Source organism: Chrysemys picta, chromosome 14 (assembly GCF_011386835.1).
Source record: "Chrysemys picta bellii isolate R12L10 chromosome 14, ASM1138683v2, whole genome shotgun sequence".
Classification (NCBI taxonomy): Eukaryota; Metazoa; Chordata; order Testudines; family Emydidae; genus Chrysemys; species Chrysemys picta.
In genome coordinates, this window is record NC_088804.1 from 23026244 (window position 1) to 23039120 (window position 12877).

The 12877-nt window shown below is 39.3% G+C and overlaps 1 protein-coding gene across 38 annotated transcripts in view; it reads left to right on the plus strand.

Moving 5' to 3' along the window:
• Window positions 1-12877, plus strand: part of ZNF536 (zinc finger protein 536) — a 417537-nt gene that overhangs the window by 249331 nt on the left and 155329 nt on the right. The window lies entirely within an intron of this gene.

Sequence of the window (12877 nt, forward strand, 5' to 3'; positions counted from 1 at the left end):
TTAAGCCTTGCATTTTATTCTGACTACTGAGCTGCAAACACATTGAACTCAACCAGAAGAAGTCCTTTGCCAATTGTGCTGCTTCCTGGCCAGATTTTCATGAATTTCTGATGCAAGGCAAGCAAAAAGTTCGATGACCATGTGTGCCCGGAAATAGCGAAGAAGATGGCAGCATTGGAAATTCACTGGACCGGTGACCAATGTCGGGAGAGGACTAAGCAGTTCAAAACCAACTGTCAGAAAGCCAGGGATGCAAACCTCACCTTTTGGAACTTGCCGTTATCCCACCTCTTTTACGAGGAGTTTGACCAAGCGCTGGGTAGTGCACTGAACACTGACCCACTAGACTTCACAGCAGTCTGGTCAGCCAAGAATCTAGAATAGGACTGGAGGGGATACAGCAGGTGCTGGAAGAGGCTACCAAAGTGATTCTGGTGCTGAGACCGGTCCCTGAGGAGGTTTTGCTGCTGGAGCAGCTGCAGAAAATCCTGGGTCCCTACTTGGAGGAGCTTTTCAGTGCCTCCCCTCCTATCCCCAGAGTAGCAGTCCGCCATGGAACCCGAACAGAAACTGAAGAAGCAGAAGTCACCCTTGAGCTTGGTAAGTTTCTGGCTCCATTTTTGTTTTTATGAATATAGTAATGGGAGGGATTTCCAGTTTATGAACCAATGCAAAAGTTATTACCAGCCACGGGTAGCAGCATGTATTTGCTAATGGCAGATTGTACGCCAACAGCTTAGCATCCCTTCCATTTGTCCCCAATACCACCACCTCATGGAATTCAGAATGGAGAATCGGAAGTGCGAACAGTGAAACAAGCATTTAAAAAGTTTTAATAGAAACTTGCACATTCTTGCTACATGCTAGGGTATGAAAAATGTGAACTTTATATTGGTTCCCCTATTACTACGCCACTCTATATCAGCCTAAAGGTTTAATAAGCCATCTGTAATCAATGACCTGTAGGGGGGAAGGGTGAAATTTACATGTATATTAACAGGTGTAGTCCATTTAAGCTAATGTAGTCCCTATAGCCCATGGGTGATTAAATCATTTGTCCAAAATACAGGTGGGGGGTTGTATGCAGTCAAGAAATGTGCTGAGGGGTAATGGATAGGTAGTCACATTTTGGGAAAGGGCATATTTTGGGGTGCCACATGGGTAGGTGATCAGCCCACTCCACTCATAGATGTGCTCTTCAGTCACCATAAGTTTGAAAACTTATGTGGCATACATGACTGGCTTGCCACCAGCAGCTTGGAATAAAATGTCCCTTTGCCATTCTGGAACCACAAGAATTGTTATGTCCTCCAAAATATGGACTGTCTGCAATGATAGAGAGGGATTGTGTAGTACACCATGATCCACCTGCTCCTCCAGTGCCCAAGGTGGTCTACAATTTTTAAAATAAACCAATTGTGATTTTTAATTTACCATTCCCTGTGCCCTCTTTTCATTGCTGCTAACCTGATTGTGTCCACAGAGCTTCTGATGTCCGAAGCGTATGGAGTCTCACAAAGTATCATTTTTTGGCAGTCAAATTCCACAAGGATTTTTCCTGTTGTTACGCCCTGAGTCATCTGTGAATTATTGAGACAATAATGTACTCTTTTATGTCTGCTTGCAGGTCTCTCAACCGGCCATTGTACCTCAACAGCTCAGACACATTCCAGCGGAAGCCTAGATCTCCGTACCATCATGGATTGGTCAAACAGGAAGATTTTCTGTGATGAGCTTATGTTTGACATTCTGGACAGGGTCAACAAGCAAGTGCAATACCACAGAGAGAAGGATTCATGGCAAGTAGAAAGGCAAGATGAAAAGAACAGGCAGGCTACAGAGCAGGAGAGAATTGCTGCCATGTGCTCAGACCCAGGAACACTTTGGACAATTCCTGGTGGCTCATGCAACCAGGCCTTAACAGCAGCTGGACAGGGCAAATCTACTCCCTGCAGTCCTCTACCCCCGTTCAGGGCCTTCCTCCTCCCAACATACTTCTGTCCCCATGATGACCCTCTCTCCCTTGCAGGCCTCCACACCCGTGCAGTGATGTCAAGTTCATGCTAAATGCACAAGAAAGGAAAAGGAGAACATGCCAGAGGACACACAGATTTAAGGGATTGTTTTGATGGCACTGGTTCAGTGTTTGCACTTTGTACTGTTTGGTTAATACACTTTGATTTATTACTGGTTTTGCTGTGGGTTTATTACTGAGTTTTGATGTTCTAATGGCAGCTGGGCTGCCTGCAATGCTATAATATTGTTTTTTTTTGTAATACATGCATGTTCACAAATAAAGGTTTTTATTTAATTAAGAAAGTTTATTGCCATCACTACATCATACAATGTGCATTTGAATAGTAAAGATAAACACACAGTAAGGCACAACAGAGAACTTGCATCCAGACACAATTTAGTACATCTACATACAATGATCCATAATGTAAATGCACAGCCCCCCTTTCACAAACAGCCATTTCATCCATAAGAAAATTTCATATCAATGAACACATTCACTGCATACAGTGACAGTATCCTCCGCTTCATTGTGTGATGTGACAGTACCTCAGTACCATGATGTGTGTACTGTAAGCATTGCTGTACAAAAACATTCCTAAGATAACTATCCCCCATCTTCCATTGCCTGTGCAAGTCCGTAATATGTGAGTGCAGAGCCCCCCTGATTTTTGTTGCTAGGGTGCATCCTGTTCAAGCTGTGATAAATGCACTTTCTGGCTGAGTGTACTGAGTTCAGCAATCCATTGCTGTCATAGAGTCACTCAGGGGCAAATGGCTCACTTTTGGCTTCACAAAAATCATGAAGACCACAGCAAGTTACACTACTGCAGACAGCACTGATGACACCAACATCCAAACGTCTGTAAACAGCACCAGCAGGATTTCAGTCTGTCAAACACACAGTCAACTGCCATTCTGTACCTGCTGAGTGTGTAACTGAACCATCTTGTGCCAGGCCCTCTGAAATCAAGATAAAGGTTCATAAGCCAAGGCAAAAGGGGTTACACAGAGTCCCCCAGGATAACAGTGGGGCTAGTACCTCTATGACAATGTCATTTGGTAGGAATAGTGTCCCAGCCTGTCCATGAATGTAGATTCTTGACCGTCAGAAAACCCTGGCATGATGAACATTTCCAGTGCAGCTCACATTGGCATCCATAAATCAGTCTCTTTGGTCTACAAGGGTTCTGCATAACAATGAAGTAGTGCCCTTTGTGCTTTATGTACTCATATACTCCTTAAGGAAAGCAAACTGGATCCCTGAATCCCATCAAGGGCCCTGGCACAGTTTGGAAAGCCCATTTTCTCAAAATGGGCAATTACTTCAGGGTTATTGTTTATTCCCATTGCCTTTGAGTAAATCACACTCCCAATTTCCTCAGAAGCCTCTGCCACCACTTTACTCACAGTTGACTTTCTAGCACCAAATTGGTTAGCAATGGATTTGTCGCAGGTTAGCCAGCTTCTGGACTTTTCTAGCCACCCTCATACCACAAAGACTGTTGTGTCATGATGCTGGAGGGTTGGGGCAAGGTGCTCATAAAGCTATACAAGGTAATTGATTTATTGGGGGGAAAGTACAAGGCTTCACTGGGCAGGCTAAGTTGAGTCCCAACATCTTAATGCAGAGATTAGTTCTTCTCTGGCTGACTGAACAATATTCCGTCAGGGAGGAATTTTAAAGGGAGCATGTCACATTGATATTTGGCTGCCTCGTGAGAGGAAGAAAAAGCCTCCCCCGACCCCCCAAAGCAACTGGAGAAAGAGGTGGTGCCTTAGAGTAACTCCAGGGTGATGGAGGAAGGAGCCTTAATGCAGAGATAGTTCCTTTAAATCAGAAGATCAGTGTTATGGATCAGAAGGGGTGTGTGTGTGTTCCCCTGTAACATTCCTAGGTTACTTCTTTATGTTAGTCTGTCTAATTGGGGAGAGGGCCCTTAGTTTCTTGTTTCCACAGAACTATTCATTTTAGTGCAGTAGAGAGGACTTTACTGCATGCTTGATCCCTGCAGCCAGATCAGCTGTGGTATGACTGGACAGATAAGCCCAAGAACAGGGAGTTGTTCCCTAAGGAAGTGGAGAGCTCATTTGCTTCTCTTCTACCCTCACAGCTTCTTGCTGAAGAGGTTTTTGTTGGTTTGGAGTTATTGCTTTCCATGCCAGCCTGACCTTTCTGTTATATAGGTCATCCTTGCTGTAGAACATCTACCTTCTGAGCTCGCATGAGTCAGAAGTCTGTGGATATTTTGCGTTTGGTAAGAGTACCGCCATGGTCAGATGTGACTCTCACAAACATATTGTTTATAAAAGCTAAGTGGTATGAGAATGGAATCACACAGCTGCATACAGATTGCAACTAATTCTGAACTTCATTTGTACCAGTGGAAATCAGGAGTGACTCCATTAAGTCAAAGAAATTAAAGATTGTAAATAAGAATTTGAATCTGTGTCTAAAATTATGCCATGCTAGTAATAACTGATATTAAGCATACCAATAAATGAATAGCTAAATCCTACTGTTTCCTTAAATCATAGTAAAAACAAGAACATTCTTTAATATAGTCATGTGATGTCATTCTATCCAGTCTACATTTGAATATCCCCAAAATACCTTACAAAAACCAAATGAAATGCAGATAAAGTATGCAAGTGCAAACTGGGATACTACTAATAAAATACAGTGTGTATGAGTGGAGAGTTTGACATGCTAGGTACTTTACTTGGTTGGATATGACTATGCACTCATGGGTTATGTAGTCATCCTTAGGAGTATTGATTCTATTCTCTGCTACCACCCTTATGGGAATTAGAATGCTCAACATTCTTTTTAAGGACAGTCATTCCAGTAAAATGTCAATAGTGGTAATTGAATGGAGTGGAGGGATGTGGCTAGGGCATTGGCCAGAGATCTAGGTTCAAGCATCTGCTCTGCCACCGGCTTCCTGTGTGACCTTGGACAGGTTACTTAGCCCCTCTGTGCATCAGGTCCCAATATGTAAAATGATAATCCCTCCCTACCTTTCAGGGGTGTTGTGAGGATAGATACATTAAAGTTTATGTGGTGCTCAGATACTGTGGTATGTACCTTAGATAGATAGTGCACAAAATACATGGAGGTTTATACCCTGTAAGGTGCTGAACACCGTCCACGACTTCCAGAGAACCCTCAACTCCTATAGAAGTTAATGAGTTGCAGGTACTCATCATCTTACAGAATTGGGCTTGGAGAGCACATAAAGTGATAAAAATAAAAATATATTGTACTCTGAAACTGCTTATCAGCATGTTATCTAGAGGCAAATTTTCAAACTTGCACAAGGACCTTTGCATGTTCTCAATGTAGGCATTCAAGAACCCCCGTTTGTTTACACAAAGTCAGGGTTTGCACCTAGCATTCATACATGCTCAAACCCTGACTTTTATGTTCATGTCACCCAGGTAAGGAACATGGAATAAAGCCATGTGTATGAGTGGGCTTGAGAATTTGGCCCTACACCTATGAAAGGGAGAGAGAGGGGCAAAAATACTTAGCAGGTTGAGAGACTGACCTGTAGTATACATAATTAATAGTCTATATCATGCATATCTTATATTTTCTCTTGGAAATGCGACCATGCAATTTTGAAACATGCTTAGATGAGCTGATGGAATACACTCAAAATGGTGCTGTTTTAAATTAATTCAACTCACATTTTCTTCCTAAAAAGAGACTGGCTGTTGCCATTCTCTCAAGGTACGTGTAGTGGGATGAGCAATATGAATAATTAAGGAAAATGGGACTGTGTGCTCCAAGAAAAGACAATTTTGGTATTGAACATCCTTTATTCTTACATTTCTAAGATGAACTAAAAGGACTTTTCATTTCTCTAGATTTCTCCAGATTTCCCATCCTTAACATTGTGCAGCTTGCCTTTTCCTGCCTTAATGACATCCCAAACTTTTGTTGAAAATAATTGATTGAATTTAAATTTCCTTAAAAGTTTAAGAGGTAATGTTACAGTATAAATTTCCTACCAAACACTAAGTAGGGAAATATCCATTAGTGAAATTAACTACAGTTTCTAGGTAGCTAACAATGTGCAGTATACAGTAGGGCATGGCTAATGAACACTGCAGTGGGTGATATTTCATTATACAAATTAATGCTCACATTTTAATGGGAAAGTCACATAATGAATCTCAGCTTCAGTGACAGCAATTAGAGACACAGATTGTCCCCTTCTGGACAAGGCACTGTTTAGCAATAAGCAGCTGTGTAAAAAGTCTTCAGGTTTACAACATATATATGCTTTGGGGGAATTAGTGTACAGTTTATATTAATGTACTGAAGCTTCACTGCAAAGGAACAACCATATTTATCTCTCCATGTGTTAACTAAGTAAAGACATGTTGAAAGACTAAATATCAAAGATGGGATGTAAATACATGAAAATGTTCAAGTCTATAACTTTACAAAAATTAAAATCTTTTACTGTATGTGGCATGATACAATGGAAAACCCTTAAGTTACTGGGTCAGAAGCATCAAATACTTTTTTGGGGGAAAGAGGGTATTTACATCTTACATATTTAGTTAAAACTCTAGGGAGTAAAGAAAAGAAGTAGTCAACTGATAAGTCTGAAAAACAGATTAATTGTGTGGTGATCCAAAAATAATCCTACAGAACCTTTGCTATTCCATTTGGTTTAAAAAGTGTGAAGTGAATGATTAGAATGATAAAAGAAATTACTGTGTAAGAATAGGCATAATAATGAACTAATTAAATCATACAGCAATTCATTTTTAAAATATCTACTGTACAATGGATAAAATAGGTTATCAATAACCAGTCCAATGATTAAAAAAGCTATAAGATGTTTTCAATATTTTTATTAAACAATATTCACTGGAGTTATAAGCTGTTTGATTTCATGATGCTTACTGTGAAAGACAAGAACTATTTCTTATGCCGAAGTACACGTGATCAAATTCTGGATGTCCATTGCCTGTGGGGGCTGGCAAAAAACCCTCTGCCAGCTGCAAGAGCATTGCATGTGAGGTAGATGTGCCTAGCAATGACTGCTATTAAGGGGAGAGACCACTGCACAATGGAAGAACATTAACGAGGATTGGCCTGGTGATCAAAGGGCAGGTCCATGTGTACACTCTCTAAGAAGGCTTCTTTGGTTAAAAAAAAATCATCCTGGTTAAGAAGGGAGATGTAAGAAATCATCAAAAGTTTTAAAACCCCAAATCAAAAAAATAGAAAAATGGAGAAGCTGATAGCAGTAAGTACAAATTGGCAGTTAGGAAATGAAGACATCTGATAAAAAAAATAAACGGTATTGGTGAAAAATCTATGTAAAGGACAATAAAAAGTCATTATTTAAATATATCAAAAGCAAATGCAATCCTAGCAATGGTATACATCTGATACTAGACAAGGATGGTAAACTTGGATGGTAAGCATAAAAGGCAGAAGCATTCAATAAATATTTCTATTATTTATTCAGATAGAAGCAGGATGATGTATTCATATCTTACAGTGATAATAAAATGTTTTCTATGTCATGAGTAAGTCGGAAGGATGTTAAACAGAAACCATTAAAGTTAAACATTTAAAAATCTGTAGGACTGGAAAACTTGTGCCCAACAGTATTAAAAGAATTGGCCAATGACCTATCTGAAGCATTAATGTTGATTTTTAAAAGTCTTGGAACATTAGGGAAGTTTCAGAAGACTGGAAAAAAGCTAATGTTGTGCCAATATTTCAAAAAGGGAAAACAGAAAGACTTGGAAAACTATAGGTTGTTTAGCCTGACATCAATCCTGGGCAAAATCATGAAAAGGCTGATATGGAATGCAGTCAGTAAAAATTTAAAACATGGTATCATAATTAATGCCAATCAGCACAAATTTTATGAAATTAGATTTTGTCAAACAAATTTGATATAATTTTTTTGATAAAATTACAAATTTGGTTGACAAAGATAACTTCGTTGTCACATTAGACTTCCATAAGCCACTTGACTTAACCTCATGTGACACTGTGATGTCAAAAAAAAAAATAGCAGTACACAAAATGAATGTGGCCTAGATTAAATGGATTAAAACACTGTTAACTGATAGATCACAAAATGTACTGGTAAATGGGGAGCCAGCATCCAATGAGGGGATTTCTACTGAGGTCCTACAGGGAGATTTTCTTCATCCAATGCTATGTAATATCTTTATCAATGATCTGGAAGACAATATAAAATCATTGCTGGTAAAATGTGTAATGTCACAAAACCTGGTGGAATGGTAAATAATACTGGAGATAGCCAGTTATACAGACTGACCTGGATCACTTGGTAATGTGAACAACATTTGAACAACATGCATTTTAACACAGCCAAATGTAGGGTCTTATATCTAGGAACAAAGAGAGAGGGTCACATTTGTAAGATTGGGGGACTGTATTCTGCAAAGTAGTGACTTTGTAAAGGACTTAGGGATAATGGTAGATAAGCAGTGAGCATGAGCTCCCATGCAATGCTGTAGCTAAGAGGGCAAACACAATCCTTGGAGGCATACCAAGGGAAACATGAAGTAGGAGTAGGGAAGTGGAGCAATCTCATGGCACACCAGTGAGACCATTACTGGAACACTGTGTCCAGTTCTGGTGTACACACTTTAAAAAGAATTTCAAAATATTGGAAAGGGTGCAGAAAAGAGCAAAAAAAAAAAAAAAAAAGATTAGAGTGATACAGATCTGGAAAACATGACAGACTAAAGAAGCTCAATCTATTTAGTTTATCAAAGAGAAGGCTAAGATGTGACTTGGTTGCAGTCTACAAGTACCTACATGGGTAAGAGATTTCTGACAACATTTTAATCTAGCAGAAAAAAGTCATAATGATCCAATGGTTGGAAGTTGAATCTAGACAAATTCATACTAGCAGTAAAGCATAAATTTTGAACATTGAGGGTAATTAATTTTTGGAACAGTTTACCGAGGGACATGGTGGATTCTTCATTACTTGCAATTTTTAAGTCAAGACTGGTTATCTTTCTAACATGTATGTGTAAGGTTGTTTGGTTTATGATTTGCACGATATCAGTCTAGATGAGTGGTGGACAACCTGTGGCCCGTGGGCCATACGTGGCCATCAGGGTTATCAGTTGATGGACTGCAAGACAGTTTGTTTACATTGACTGTCTGCAGGCACGGCCGCCTGCAGCTCCCAGTGGCCGGGGCAGCTCCCAGTGGCCGGGGCAGCTCCCAGTGGCCGTGATTCCCGGCCACTGGGAGCTGCCCCGGCCACTGGGAGCTGCAGGCGGCCGTGCCTGCAGACAGTCAATGTAAACAAACTGTCTTGCAGCCCGCCAGTGATTACCCTGACAGGCCGCGTTCAGGCCACAGGTTGCCCACCACTGCTCTAGATTATCATAAATTGTTCCTTCTTGCTTTAGGAATAATCTGGCAGTGGCCTCCATATACAACCCAAAAATAGGTTATTCATTTGCATAGAATAATTAGATTGCACATAAGGACAGCAGGTGGAACTGGTAGTAGCCTGAATAGGTTATACATCCATGTTGCTCATCAGTGTTCTATACATAGAAACTGTTTGCATTGGACAATATGTCTGTTTCCAGTTGTCTACCAGGAATTTATAAAGTTTTTACAGCAGTCTTTAATTTTATCATAGCCTGATGTAAAATAGTTCTGTGATATGACTTATGCCTCATAAATCAGATGTTAGACAGATAAAAACTCTGATTATGCTGCTTAGATAGCTTCTCTATCCATGGTTTTTATACCATGTATTGGGATAGTTTTTAACAAGGTTGGGAAAAGGCTTGTGCAGCTGCAGATGGGTCAGGGAATTAGCAAGATCAAGAGAATAAGTCCCATTCTGAATCACGAGCAACGACTCTTGAATATATCAGACATTTGAAAAAATGTTTCCGTCACCCCCACATAGCAACTTTAATTTATGTAAACTGAAATTAAGTGTTAAATAACTCATCCAGACTCTGTTCTTGGCAGTATTACTGGGTAATCATTACATGAGGATGAGCTCTCTGAAACATTTTTCAAAGAATTAAATACAAACAAATAGTCTTCTAACAGAACCATGCCCAGCATTCATGTCCCACTTAGTCTTCCTTGAGCAAGTATTATTAAGATACCTGGCAGAATCACGGACGTGAAGTATCTGGCGATTTTTTCGTTATACATCTTTGGTGGGGGAGGGGTAGTTTCTGTAGTCCATAACTTCACTGTTGCAAATCACACTGGGGCTGAAATTTGGCATGTTGGTTGTCAAATTGGATAGATTGAATGCCATTTAAATATGTATGACCAATTCTTTAATTTAGAGGTTGTTGGAGAATCTAAATTTAACAGGTTTGAAGATGTATTTTCTCCCCTAATGCCAGCCTCTGAAATAGCAGTAGTTAATTTTGCAAGTGGATATCCTTAAAGGGTAATAATTACTTTAGGTGTTGTGATTGGAAAACATTGTTTTCAGGTGTACTATTTCCCTTGCCCAGTTTGGTAGGCCGAAGGTGGCTTAATGTGTTGCTATGTGATAGGCCACAGATTGAGCCTTCATTTAAATCCTTGTTCCCAGCCTGGCAAGAGATGGGAGCGTTATAGTGGTAGTGGACTCAACTCCAATGGAAATTTACAGTTTTTATCACTGTGTCTCAGTGGGTGGTCTCTTACAGACTAGTGTTGATGGAATGTGTTGGGAGCTTTTCAGGCCTCCTCTGTTGAAGGGAACTCTCCTGTGGGGCCTTTTAAAAGGTGGGGGAAATTGAATAACTTCAGGGCTCAGCAATTAAAAATTAAAGTATGTTGTCAGTGCAGAATGCTTTGGATGGAAGACACTTTATAAGTGCAAAGCATATTAGTATTAGTATTTCCTCTAGTTAGCATATTAATTTTCTTGCACCCCTTATTAAATATACTTATTGCCTTAAGCACCTCCTGAGATGTGTATAGGATCATTAGTGCAGCCTACATTGTAGAATGTGAGTTTATACAGCATCTGCAATGGTAGAACACAACTTCTAATGATGTCACTTGAAGTGCAGCACATATATCTATCAACTAGAGTTACTATAAATGTAAATGGTACAAGTAACTGCATTTAAACATTTCCGCATAGGTATAGGTGATACCATGGAAGAGGTTTTTCAGGTAAGAGGAATAGGGATTAGAAAATGCAGGCACTGAGCTACAAAAGGTTTCTAGAGTCTTTTCTCTGCAGCCACATGATTGGCTCTTAGACAATGCTTTAAATCCATAATTTGTGTCAAAGAGTATTAGAGACCCCCTAACTATTTGATTGTAACAAATAGAAATCAAAGCTCTGGGACAACATGAAATGGCTCCAAAACTTGGAGCACAAGTATGCTGTAAAACGAATATTAATGTGTGTGTCCGTATTTTTGCCAGGAGCAGAGCTATCACAGAATATTCATGCTCCTGAAATTAATAATTTGCATGAGGGTATGTGCATAGAGGCTATTGCCATTTCAGGGCATAGAAGCATACAAATATGCAGAACATGACCTCTGATCCTTTTCCCTACCATAAAATGCTTTCAGTAGAAGATGGCCTGCAGAATAGTCTCTTTGGGTTTGAGAGGAAACCATTTCAGCTTTGTGTCTCCTACTGTTTGGCATAGGTTGGCTGGTAAGTTCTTCATGTACAGCACCTACTAGAATTTAGCCAATAGTTGGGTTGATAAAGAGGGCAGTGGTGGGGTTCCAGAGACTAACTGGATATTCGTGAAACACTCCGAAGTTGCACTGAAACTTTCAGTTTGATTTCTCATGTTAAAATGTGTGGACCCAGGCCTAAAGTATGAGCCATGTTAATTACCATCTCTTACGTGAACCATGTTAATCAAACTTTGTAGAGGAGGGTGCATCATCATACATCAGGTGCTGGGCAGTGTAGGGCCCTCGTGTCTCATAATTTAGCCTCAGGATTACATTATGGACCATGGCTAGAGTGTTTATAATTTTCTTTAGCCCTCGTTGAGTGAGAGAAAACATTCAGCTACTGTACGTGGTCAGTAAGCCTGTTAAGATAATGCTGTAGGATCATTTTGATTGTTCCTTTTACTTAATCTTGTTTAGCTGATTCAGATGATCGGCAAGAGGTGTAAAAATCCCAAGTATTTACCAAACTCTCATTTGAGCACTTAGTTTAAAATATTAAAAAGTTTGAAAACTTTCCATTTTTATTTTAAATGGATTTTGATGTTGTTCAAGAATTAGTAGCTTTTCAATGAGTGTGATAATCCATGTAATATGATACTATTACTATTATTCTGGAGGAAATTTTAAAACAATGAACTACTTGCAGGGTAGTGTTCACAGGTTTGCCATTGCCTTTTAGATCAGAAAGAAAACATATAAGAGAAAACAGTTCCTTGTCTTGTTGAGGTTCCTCATAGAAATAATTGCTGATATTGACAGGCCATTATTAAAAAGAAGCTTACGGTACTGTCAAACTCCTGTCTCTTTCAGGGAGTATTTCTGCACTCAAGTCTACAAGGAACCCTTGATTGCTAACAAGTGCTCTGCATATATTTAAATTTACATTTATTTAGACATATTTTCTTTGTGGATATATATAAATCTATGATTGTATGTGAATATTTTATATATACGTAATATCTCTGAATTCTTTTAAATCATGGCAAGAAAAATAAAAGTTTAGTATTGAGTTCAAATATATATTTAATTCATGAAATTCATCTAATATGTTTTAAAATACTATTTAAGCTGATCTTTACTCTCTAGAAAAGTGTTTATTATAGGTAAATTACACATTTTACTACTGGAGCATTAGAAATGCCATTAGTACAAATTT